Source organism: Protopterus annectens, chromosome 6.part0 (genome assembly GCF_019279795.1).
Source record: "Protopterus annectens isolate FY-2018-M chromosome 6.part0, PAN1.0, whole genome shotgun sequence".
Lineage (NCBI taxonomy): Eukaryota > Metazoa > Chordata > Ceratodontiformes > Protopteridae > Protopterus > Protopterus annectens.
In genome coordinates this window covers 289,505,466-289,518,385 of record NC_056737.1, presented here as the reverse complement: position 1 = coordinate 289,518,385, position 12,920 = coordinate 289,505,466, and positions in this window count along the sequence as shown.

Genomic DNA, 12,920 nt, shown 5'->3' with positions numbered 1-12,920 from the left:
GTAGTAATAATCCCATATAATATAAATAATCTTTTGAGTTCATAATGACCATCCCCCCCTTATCAGCTGGTCTTATTACAATTTCAGAATTATTGGCTAAAGTATTCATTGCAGCTCTTTCAACATTTGAGACATTATAAAATAGTGACAAAGATCCTTTTCTATATTCAGAATAATGTTTATATAAATCATTCTCACATGCCTTTAAAAGACAATCTAAACAAGGATGCAGTGTAGGTGTGAATGCACTTTTCCTTTTAAAACATTCAAAACCATTCTGTGTATGGCTAGCATCATTGACTTTCTGTGATGTAGACTTAAAAAACATTTTTAAAGCAATATTGCGTACAAACATTCGTAACTCAATTAGTATATTAGATATGTTTCCAATTTGTGCTGGTATAAAACTCAATCCCTTACCTAGCAATTTATAGTCCGTTTCAGTTAACGTGAGGTCAGATATATTGAAAACTAAACTGTTCAGTCTCTTTGCCGACCCCTTTTGTTCAAAGGTTCTTCCGATAGTCTCCTTTTTCTTCTTCCTTGGCTCGTTGATCTTTCTCTTGTGTCCCTCCTCTGACGAACCGGAAGCGGTAAAAAAGAGTCTATATTTGTTTGTTGTAGCTTAGGTTTTGCTCCTAACCCCAAATTTGAGGCCAAAGCCATTTGATTAGGAGGCGGTGTACTGTTATCATCAGAATAAAATGGTCTGCGATTGCCTGCTGATATTTCTGTATTGCGATCACTGGCTGTAGCTATAGCTGTTAAAGGGGAAATGTCTGATATTTCATTTGTAGATTGTCTATCATTCACATTCGCCATTTCGGCTCTTTGTGTTCCTTCTCTTTGATTGAATCTAGACCATACAAAGACCTGACCATTGGCAAAGTCTTTTTGGTCCCTCTGTAGCTTTCGTAATTTTATTGATTGTAGTCTCTCACCATATGCACTGACTTGGCCAATAAGATTATCAAGTTTACCAGAAAACATTTCCCCTTTAAATCTTTTGGTTAAGTCTTTATAGAGAGCATCTGTCTTTTCAGTCAGATCATTTTCTATGGGGAGAAAATAGTCAATAAGTAATTTAATATAATTAAAGCTAAGCTCTAAATTCATTTTTTGCCAGCTTTTGAGTAGTTCAGGGTGGCTATTGCCGTACGACGGCATGCAGAGGACCCTCATTCCTCTGGGGACCACTTTAAAATGAAGGCACGCCTCCAAATGACGGCGCTGCCAGATTAACCTGAACTGTTTGTATAGACTATTTTCAAGTTCTCTATACAATGGGTTAAAGTCATTCAATAGGTTGGCTGTACCTGTTTCCACCACGTTGTTCTGTGTCAGTAAATCAGCATTAAGTAAAGGGTTAGCTTTCAGTTCCACCAAATTATTCCATTTAACATTCGCCTGGATCCTTTCCGGAACATAATCCAATTCCAAAGCAGAGCCTTCCATCGTGTAGAGAGCCGGTAAGCAGCAGACAAAAACCAAGATAAGGAAAATAGCAGACCTCTCCCTTAAAGTTGACCAGCGACCATAGTCCAGCAGATAATACAATAAAAAAGTGCAGGTCAACACCACGATAAATAAAACAAACCTTTATTGACAGAATATAAGCGCTTTCGCGTGCTTGCAACTGCACGCTTCTTCAGATGAATGTAACACCATAGTGAGACCCTTCACTATATATACAACAAACTGTAATTACTAAATATAATAATTAGTCTAATTATTCAATTAAATTATCTGAAATGCACATCCGCTTAAAGCGGTAAGACCAGACTAACATAGATACAATATATAGCCGTTGTCTCTTGTCATAGATCATTGGCAACTAGAAGAACACACTACATGATGTACATTCCTCTTTTTAAACACTGATGATGTCAGCACCCTATAAGTATATCAGGAGAAGAGGAACCTCCCAGTAATGTGGATAGCACACTCTGCTAATGTGTCTCTCTCAAGTGTCATAACATAGTTAGGTAGGGGTTTGAATCCTCCAAATGCCATGTGTGTTTCTGTCACACAGTTTGTCCATGTGTGTTGGGTGTTGCTCTTAATATTGTATGACATAAGTATATCAGTAATGTCAATGCACACATGAGGTATGTGTGTGCCACATAGACATATGTACCTGTGACCTTAAATAGTTCCCATTTGTGAAGCCTGCCTCATGTGAATACATGGAATTTGCATTACACAACTTTTTGACTGTGGTTTTCTGTGCAGGGGCTGCGGTTGGTATGTGACTATACAGTGAGAATAGTCTATGGTGTCATCTTACCAGTAAGGGATACACTTCTGGTCTGGAACATATAGTCCGCATGTTGGTGATGATCAGGTGCAGCATGTTTTCCCCTCTTGTGGGAGTGGTAATAAGTTGTTCCATAGCATTTGAGTGTATGGATTCTAGGAACCTTTCACCTAGGGTGTTGGAGCTACAGTAATGCTCCCAGTCTATGTGTGGGTAAATGAAGCTGCCCAATATATTGTTGTTTGGAGACACCTGCAGATATTCATGTATTCTTAAGTAGGCCAAGTGGGTTACCTGGGTTTAGGAGGGTGGTCTGTAGCAAGCTATGAACTGGAAGTCAATTTAACCCACTGTTAGTTGCACATGGATAGTCTGTGATGTGTCACGCTGTGGCAACAACCTGGGGGTGTGGGTATAGGTTCATAGGTTCATACTAGGCTATCTACCCTAGGGCATTTATAAGCCAAGCCAGAGTGTGTTTGGTTTTCGCCACCCATTTTAAATTAATGTTGCTATGCCCTTTTTTGAGGTTGGTATACTGTGCCTCTGTCTAACATTGACACAGAAGTGATACCCGGGGTAAACCTACGATCCCCCATCCACTCATCAAGATTCCTCTTGAAGAGAGTCAATGAGGGACTCTGCCTAACCTGGACTGGGATTTTATTCCAGAGTGAAGGCAGCCTCTGGGTTATGAATCTGTCCCTCCAGCATGTCCTATTTATGTCAGTGCTGAGGTTCAAGTCTCTCGAGCGTGTAGCTCAATGGGATTTGGATTTTCTGAGGTGCAGCATGTCCATTACTTCCGGGTTGGACATGGCATTATACATCTGGCACAGATCGCCTCTGAGCAGGTGGTATGCCACTGAGTATGGAGTTTGTTTGAGCCCTTTGATCCTCTTGGTGAGGTACTTTTGGGGTCTTTCCAGTTGCTGCAGGTGTCTGGTAAGGTACATCCCAAAAGGGGTATTGTACTCAATTATGGGCCTGATGAGGGATGAGTAAAGAGGCACAATGACCTCCCCTGATCTAGATGTGAATCCTGTCATGATTAGGTGGGCTATATAAAATGTTTTTCTAACCACTTTGGCCACGTGGTTGTCAAATGAGAGATTGCTATCATCTTGAGTCCCCATGTCCCTAATTACTTCTTCCACACGTAATGGATTACCACCTATGTGGTAATTTGTGGCCACTTTGTTTATGCCAAAGGGGATGACTATACACTTTGAGGCATTTAGCTTGAGGCCATGGCTCTGGCACCAATTGTCTGTTTCTATGAGGCCCTTTTGGAGGATGGTTGTGTCGGCTGAAGAGCCGATTATAGTGCCCAGTTTGCAGTCATCTGCAAACTTGGTCAGCCACAGTCCTTCTGTGTTGGCCTGTACCTCCGAGAAATATATACCGAACAGGAGAGGTCCCAGGACTGAGCCTTGTGGGACGCCACTTGTAACTGGTTTGGAGTCTGACATGGCTCCAGCAATTTTAACCATGTGGGTTCTGTCCTTGAGCCAGTTTGCAACCCATCTAGTGACATAGGGGTTTATATTTAAGCTGGTGAGCTTATCTATAATGCCCGAGTGGGGTATTGTATCAAAGGCTTTTTACAAGGTCCAGGTAGGCTGTGTGGACCACCTTCCCCTTGTCAATGGCCTTGGTGACTGTTTCAAAGAAATTGACCAGGTTTAAGAGGCAGGATCTGACCTTAACAAAGCCAAACTGGGTAGGATCCAGTGTCTGTAGGTCCCCAATATCTTTATGTATGAGGTCCATGATGATCCTTTCCATAGCTTTGCAGACCAAGCTAGTCAGGCTTATGGGGCGATAGTTTCCAGGATCTGTTGAGGCACCACCTTTGTGTAGAGGGACCACTGTTGCTGTACGCCGCTCTTTGGGTACATATCCTTTGGTAAGGCTGAGATTGAACAGTAGTTTTATCGTTGGGTTTAGCTCATCTTGGAGTTCATGTAGGATGCAGCCCAGGACACCGTTTGGTCCCATTGATGCTGTGTTTTTGCTTTGGAGAGGGCGGCTCTTACCTGAGCATCTGAGATGTCAGGGGGGGCAGCACTCTGCTGGGATAGATATTTGCCCTTCTGGTGGGGAGGAGGGGAGAAGTTTGAGCAGAACCTGTCAGCTAGGATGTTGGCAATGTCTGTGGGTTCGGTGTAGTTTTTTGTCATTTTGGACTAATTCTGAGCATATCTGGGAATTCCCACCCAGGTTCCTAACATAACTACAGAAAGCCTTGTGATTATCCTTAGTGTCCTGTGCAATTCTTCTCTTGAAGCTGGTGTTAGACGATTTTATGAGTGCCCGTAGTATTTTGCTAACACTGATCAGAGATGCCTTCCCTTTTTGGGATTTTGCTCTATCATGTAGTAGCTTCCTCCTTCTATTGTATAGTTTGTTTATGGCTGTGGTCCACCAGACAGGACGTCTGCCTTTGGAGGATTGGGTCTTGTTTTTATTTGGGATTGCATGATCCATGCATTCCTGAAGGTGTTCATAGAATGCATTTATAAAGGATTTAGCGGTCTGGGCCGTATTTTCCACAGGCCCGGGGGCTTTGAAGGATTCCACCTCGGTTTTGAGGGGTGTGGACTTTGCTGTAGAGAAGTTTTACACTGTGGTTTTCTGGGTAGGGGGTGGGGGTCGGGATGTGAATATCCAGTGAGATTAGTTCATGGCCTGATCTTACCAGTGAGGGATACACTTCTGGTCTGGAGCATAGAGTCCCCATGTTGGTGATGATCAGGTTCAGTATGTTTTCCCCTCTTGTGGGAGAGGTAACAAGTTGTTCCATAGCATTTGAGTGTATAAATGCTAGGAACCTTTGAGCTAGGGTGTTGGAGCTAGAGTAATGCTCCCAGTCTATGTTTGGGTAGTTGAAGTCCACCAATATAATGGTGTTTGGAGAGACCTACATATTTCCAGTGTTCTCAGGAAGGCTGAGTGGGGTTCCTGGGTTTGGGAGGGTGGTGTGTGGTAGGCTATAAACTGGAAGGCAGTTTTACCCACTGTTAGTTGCACATGGATAGTCTCTGATGCTTCGTGCTGTGCCACCAACCTGGAGGTGTGTGTATCTTTGACGAATATTGATACTCCCCCTCCTGTTCTGGTTCGGTGCAAGTTTTGGGGCCAACACGCATGGTATGAGGTATAACCTGGCAGTGCTGGGGTGCTCTCAGGAGCCTTGAACCAGGATTTTGTTACTGCACAGATATTGATGTTCTCCATGCTAAGGACAGTTTCCAGTGCATGCATCTTGAGGTTTACACTGCTGGCATTGAGTAACATTACTATTAGTTTCTTATCCCTTGTGATATCTATGGAGGTGGTTTTGCGTTTGAGCCTTGACAAAAAAAGGCACTATGGGGGTAGCAAGAGCCTTTGCCAATATCCGAAAGCCCAGGGGTGACAGGTGCAAGCTGTCCCTAGCTGACAGGCATTTGATTCTCTTTGAATGACACCAATACTTAAGCCAATTGTTGAAATTGATCATCTTGTCTTCATATTGTGGCATCATTCTTGGTGAGGGTAAGATGCTACTCAAGGTCAGGGTCATACCAGCCTGGGCCACATGCTCAGAGAGCTCCTCTATGTCTCTTTTCATGTAGTCCAGGGAGGTACGTCTCAGGTCATTCACACCAGCATGGACAATGACTGAGTCATATTTGTACTTGCCTTGGAGTGACCTGAGTGCTTGTGTTATGTGGCAGATCATAGCACCTGACACGCAGCTCACCGTGACCTTCTTGTTCAGCCTGGTGAGCAGAACGTCAGTGTGCCTGATGATAGAGTCACCTATTACAAGTGTATCAGGTGTGTTGTTTAGCCTTAAGGGCTGTGACTGTTCGGCACACTGGCCTTGTGAGCTATGTATTGCACGTGTTCTGTTCTGGGGTAGCGGTTGCTTGGGTGTCTGCTTTGGAGGTCCCTGCTGCTTAGGCAGATTTTTGTTTAGAGCCTCCAAGTATGTTTTTGTGTGTTTATGTGTTTGGTTTGCTGTCATGGTAGGTCTATGTGAGACTGGAATTGTAGTGACTGTGATTTCCTTCTCCTCCAGACAGGTTTCGCCAGTACTGAGTTGGGAGAGCTTAGCCTCCAGTTTGGCTATATGGTTGCATCTCTCACATGTGTTGGAATTTGTTGGGAGGAGGAGAGGGTTGTCTGTGTACATGAGGCAGTTGTAACATTGCCTCAAGATTCCCAGATTCACCAGCTGGACCGGAGAGGAGATTGACAACTGACCTTTGGACATGCTAGAATAGTATTGGGAATTCCTTTATAATTGACAACAAAAAGGGCCAATGGGGAACAAGGTACTCAAGGGGAGTTTGTGAGGGTGTAGTGCTTTTAATTTGTTAGTGCTGATGTATATAATTGCCTTAGTGAGCAAGTGCCAGGTAACTTAAATGCAATGTGTTACAGGTAACTTAAATGCAAAAATGACAAGCAGTAACTTTCTTTCAAGTGAAACAAGGAAATAAGTACAGTAAGCAATGCAGATGTCACTAGGGATCCACAGAAGCACTGAAAAGCCGTGTTTTAGGTGGAATTAGCATTTCACGAATTAACAAGCAAACAAGCATACAAACAAAGCTACATTCAGCAGGCCTGGATCTAGTCTATGCTACAGCAAACAAGGTGTACCAATTTCAGTAAGAAACACTTCACATATGCAGGCACTATAAGCCTTTAGCCAGTAATTCCCAGCTCAGACGGGCAGAGACCAGCCTCTCCTCCCACACAAGTGTAGACCATGAACCTTCTTAATGTAAAATAACTGGCCTGAAGCCCAAGTGCTTAAACCGGAAGTAATACACTTTTAGAATAACAGACACTGAGCCCTCAATCAGCAGTTCCCAACTTAGATGGATGTAAGCTACCTGTCCTGCCACCACAGTATCCTTGACATTTAATGTAACTCACCCTCCTGTCATAGTTAGTTCCGTGTTTTGGGGCTGTCAAGCATGGTATGAGGTGTAACCTTGTAGTGCTAGGGTGCTCTTGTGAGTCTTGAACCTGTTGTCTATTACTGCACAAATATCAACATTCTCCATGCAGAGTAGAGTTTGGACTGCATGCATCTTGCGGTTTACATGTCCGGCATTGAGTATCATTACTTCCATTTTCTTATCCCCTGTGCTACCTATGTAGGTGGCCTTGTGTTTTCAGCCTTACCACCAGAATGCAAAGATGTGCAGACATTACACTATGGTATTTAATAGTGGTGTACAAAACAATACAATAACAATCATACTGTTAATGCATCAGGCATGCTGGGATATACCCACAATGATACCATTACACTGTACTATTGACAACATGATAATATTACTACACTTCTATGTAGTCACCCTGTGCATCAGCACCATGTTAACCTGTTCCTGCATCAATGTTACAGATTGCAGGAGGTGGCACAGTTTCATCATATGCACAGGGTGTGTACTTGGTATGCCCGAGTCTGCCACTGATACAAGCAATCGACATGTATGTGTGTGTGTGTTAGTGAGGGACAACAGTACAAGATGGGGCAATGTTGATGTGGTGTGTGCATGTATGTGTTAGCCCTAGGTGTTAGCTTTATGCATGTGTGTATGCATGCACACAGTTCCACCTTGTGGCTGCCATATACAGGTGTTTGTGGACAGCCACAGACTGTACCTGCCAGGTCATACAGATCACTGTCTCTGGCCATGGACATGGTACCTGTGCCTGGCAGGGGTGCTACGGACAGTATCAGGTACTAAGCCAGACTGGGTACTGTCATCAGTAGCAGTTGGTTGATGACTGGAGACATGTCCCTGCTGGGACTTTCCAGAGCCACGTGCATGTGGTCTCCTAGGGCGGTCTGATGACAGCACAGACCCAGCATTGCTGGGGCTGGTACTGGCACTATGGGAGCGGCTGCGGGTTTGTTGTCATCCACGATGACTGCCAGCTGCTGATGTTGCTGGCATACGTCCACGTCGACGCCTCAACCATCCTGCATTGCCCTGGCTCATGGACATGTAGTTGTGAAACAGATCTAATGTTTCCCCCCAATGTCTGTCAATGACCTCGGTGAAATTACGGATGGCAGACGCAACGTCATGCATAGTGTCATTCATAGCAGTGCAATATGCTCTCAGCTCCCTCAGACCTTGTCTGGTGTACCGTTCCATACATGCCTGTGCCTGCATTACAGCCCGGAACATAGCTGAGGTTGAAAGACCTCTGTGGGCACGTCTGACAGGGGCAGTATGACCACGGATGCTCCCGCGAGAACCCCTGGACATCTGCCTGTGTGGTACCATGCCAGGACTCTGGCCATGGCTGCTGTGAGGGGATGCATGTGCCACGGATACCACATTACCCTGGTCAATGCCCACTGTATGCTGTCCCTCACCTAAGGACATTGGTGACAATGGATGTATTGGCAGGATGACTGTGCGCATTGATGGGGTTGAATGCTGTGTACTGTCGATTGGCTGACCAACAACAGACCCTGTCACACCTCCCTGTGCCATTACACATGTATCATCATTATCACTATCCCCAGCAGTGGATTCAGGTTCCCTGCTGCACACCACCAGAGCAACACCAGAACCTGTGAGAGGAAGACAGGAAACACAGTTTACAATGTGTACACAATGTTACCACAGATGCACACGGGCATATGCACACATAGGCACATGCCCACATGGGCACATGCACACTCCTCAGTACATGAGATACAAACACACAGACACAAACACACCTGCAATCCAACACATAGCAATTCTGTTTGAGGGTATTATTACTATTATTATCATTAGTATTAAAAGTATTGTTATTACACACTCACCAGCATGGATTGGCTGCCTTGCTGTTACACCAGAGGGACCTGCACAAATAAGACATTTATTGTCAGTGGGCACAACTGTGCCATTGATACTGTGAGTATGATACAGTTCAGTAGTACAACAGTTGGCTTTCACAGGTCTACTGCTGATATTGAGAATATCAATCTTGCACAATAATTTCCAGGATAACAGCTACAAACACAGTACACATCTCACACATGCATAAACTACCAGTGTAGAGAACAGTCAACTATAGATATAGCATGTTACCTGCATGCTCCATGTCGACATGCTGGGTGGCTCCAACCTCCATCATTACACATGTCTGTGGATGTTGTTGTTGTTGTACTGGAGCCACAACACTTAGGAGGAGCCCCTCCAGTCTGGTGAGGGGGGTGTATAGCTGCCCCACCACCTGTGGCAAGCTGTTGCCTGTGGATATCAGATGCATGCTGATGGACATTTCTAATTAAATCACTGCTCATATGTCCAGTTATGCATGCCTATGTCATTTACCCGACGGACAAGGTCTTACCACAGTGAAGCCCTCTCCTGCTGGTTCTGGCTGGTGCGGGAAAAGAGTGTGGCAAAATCCCGCACCAGGCTCTGGTGTATCTCCTCTTCCTCTGCAGGAGAGTACGAGAGGTTGCGCTGGTGCACAATCACCCTGGAAGGAAAAGAAAAATATGTGAGCAAGTGATATGGCACACATAATATTCTACTGTAATGATATCACTGAACTGCCATATATAGCATCTGTCTGTCTATTGGGGGTACACATGTAAATGACCACATATCAGTGCTCAGCCAACAACTGTGTGACAGTGCCTGGCACATTCCATACAACATACTAGTATACACCAGCAGTCGGCACACTGTTTGAGGTCCAATGCACAACCTCACACTGGGGGTTTGTATCAAGGTAATGGATGGGGAACATTGTCAACCCATGCAATGCATGCAATGCACAGTTAAAATTTCAATGGTAATGCACCCTAGTCTTTGTGGCCATACCCCTACTTACACCGCAGTCACATACAGGGAACCACAGCACAACATATGGCAATGTAGTATGTTTGTATCCCAATACCTGACACATCTTTCTCTGGCCACACACCAAGGACATACACTACCATGACAGACATAAAGTCATGCTGAGCAATCACACCATTACAGACCTTGCACACAGTCAGTGGCACACTCATTCCACCTCACATAGTTGGTATTGCAATGAGTACATGTGTGTGTGTGCATTGTGTCATAGGTAGGTAGTATGCTATTGGCCCTGGGCCTACAGCAGCATACTGTTATGCTACCCTGCCCCTTGGGACACATGTAATGTGATTGTACTTGCTCCTGTCAAACAGTTACACAGGGTGACTCATATGGCATATTACCTATCTGCATAACATTCAACAGGGGTATGTCTGACATCTACTAATGAGGAGCCTTGTTTCTTAATGCTGGGTGGTTTACTCCAGGGTATGGCTTATTTGTGGGTAGGAACCTGTACCTCCACCATGTGCTCTTCACTGTGGTGCCAAGGATGACAGACATAGGTCATTTAGGCTGGGGATATTGTGAGGTGTTACCATGGTTGTTGGACAACTGTTATGGGTGTGACTTAACTATGTATATCCAGCAGTGGTAACCTCTGTGTAGGTAGTATGAAAGGCACTCTATCTGTGGTTTTGTCAGTCACTCTGCATAGGTAATGTGTTTGAGGGCATTATCACTGTTTGTTAGGTATGACTGTGTCCTTCTCCCTTTCTGTAGTTGTCATGGGAGGTACATATCGTGTAGGACATTGCGAGGTGTAGAGGGGTACAGTGACCTACATTTCCCTAACTGACACACCATTTGTGCTGACATGCACCATGTACAGGGATTACAAGACTAGTGTGCCACTGTGAATATCAAAGGGGAGGCTATTGTACACTTGTTTCCCATGTTCCCTCCTGACACATCCAGTAGTAGGCAGGCAACCACCTATGTGGCGGTTAGTGGTGTAAGTGTTTTGGAATGGGGTATGGTACTCCAGTATCCACACTGGTGTTCAGTCAATGCCTTTGTCACCAGGCACCTGTTGCAATACATCTGCACACATGTGCCTCTCTCAGTATATGTATATGTATATATATATATATATATATATATATATATATATATATATATATATATATGTATATATATATATATATATATATATATATATATATATATATGTATATATATATATATATATATATATATAGAGAGAGAGAGAGAGAGAGAGAGATATTCATATGCATACATATCTCTAGACATTCATATCTGTCTGTATATGTGTATGCATCTATATATATCTATATATGTATGTGTCTATTACATATATATATATATATATATATATATATATATATATATATATATATACATATTCTATCTATCTATCCATATATGTCTATCTATTTATACATCCCTCTCTATCTATGTACACATATATGCATATTATATATATATATATATATATATATATATATATATATATACATATATAAATATACATATACATATATATATATATATATATATATATATATATATATATATATATTTTTTTTTTTTTAATTACACATACGAATACACACACTAACATACTGCTAAACATCCATTACTGTACAACCTACATTGTATGTTTCACTACAACCTACATTGATATGTGCACATAGCAACCTTCAAATACATATGTATGTCCAGCCTTCACTAACAGTTGCAGTATGTCCCCTGCCCTATGCACATCTTCATATATATATAGATACAGACTGCTAACACATATGGAGGGTTCACAGTATGTAGATTATTAGATTATGTAGTTTACATTACCTTTGTTTCTCACTGCTGTTTGTGATGGCTTGCTGCTTGGTGGCCTGCTGATTGTTAGCGTGATGTTTTTTTTTTTTTTTTTTTTTTTGTGTCTCTCTCTGTGTCTCTGTGTGTCCCTCTCTCTCTCTCTGTCTCTCCCTCCGGTTGTTGCAATGAAAGTATTGCATGTGTGGACTGGGAGTACAGGCTGCTTTTGTAGGCATCTGCACATGTGCATGTGATGGCCTCTGCAGCAATTGTTAGTCAGCATTTACTAATTGCATGCAGCCTGCTGTGTGGTAATTGCAGTTCTCACTGTGATTTCAGGACAGTGGTATGAAATGTTAGGTTAGGTAGGCATAGCCCTTTCAGATTTTCAAGGTGGGGACCATGCTGGTATGCTGTGGACACTGTTCTGTGAGTGTAAAGGTTGGTATTTCTCTCATATTTAAGGCTATGTTGTAGGCACTGAAATGCATGTTGTACTGAAACCTGACTATTGCTTCCTCCAGTTCATTCTTCTCAGTGTGTATGTTAACTGACACCTAATAATACTAATACTGTTTAAATGGGAGTATGTGCTTTCTTGTGGGACTTGTGGATTAACTGGTATACAGCAGTGGTTCTTGCAATTTGTTGCTATGGCTTCACTATTTAACCTTTACATTAACTCCTTGAAGGACTGCTAGGTGTCTTTACTGGAATGTGTTGCTATGGCTTTCCTGTTTTCCATTTACATTCACTCCTTGTAATGCTTGCTATATTTCTTTCAGCAGCAATTCCTTATATGTTTGGTGTGGTTTGGTGGTACTGCATGCAGTCTGGTCTGGCCAAGGTGTGGGGCTTGACACCTACAAGGGTATTTTATTTTGCTGCTGAGCAGTAGTGGGGCCTTGCACTTTATACTAACAGTTATGGATAGCAGGCACATGCAGCACTTGTAAACTGCTATACTGTACTTATTTTATTAGTTGGCTACATCCTTTGAT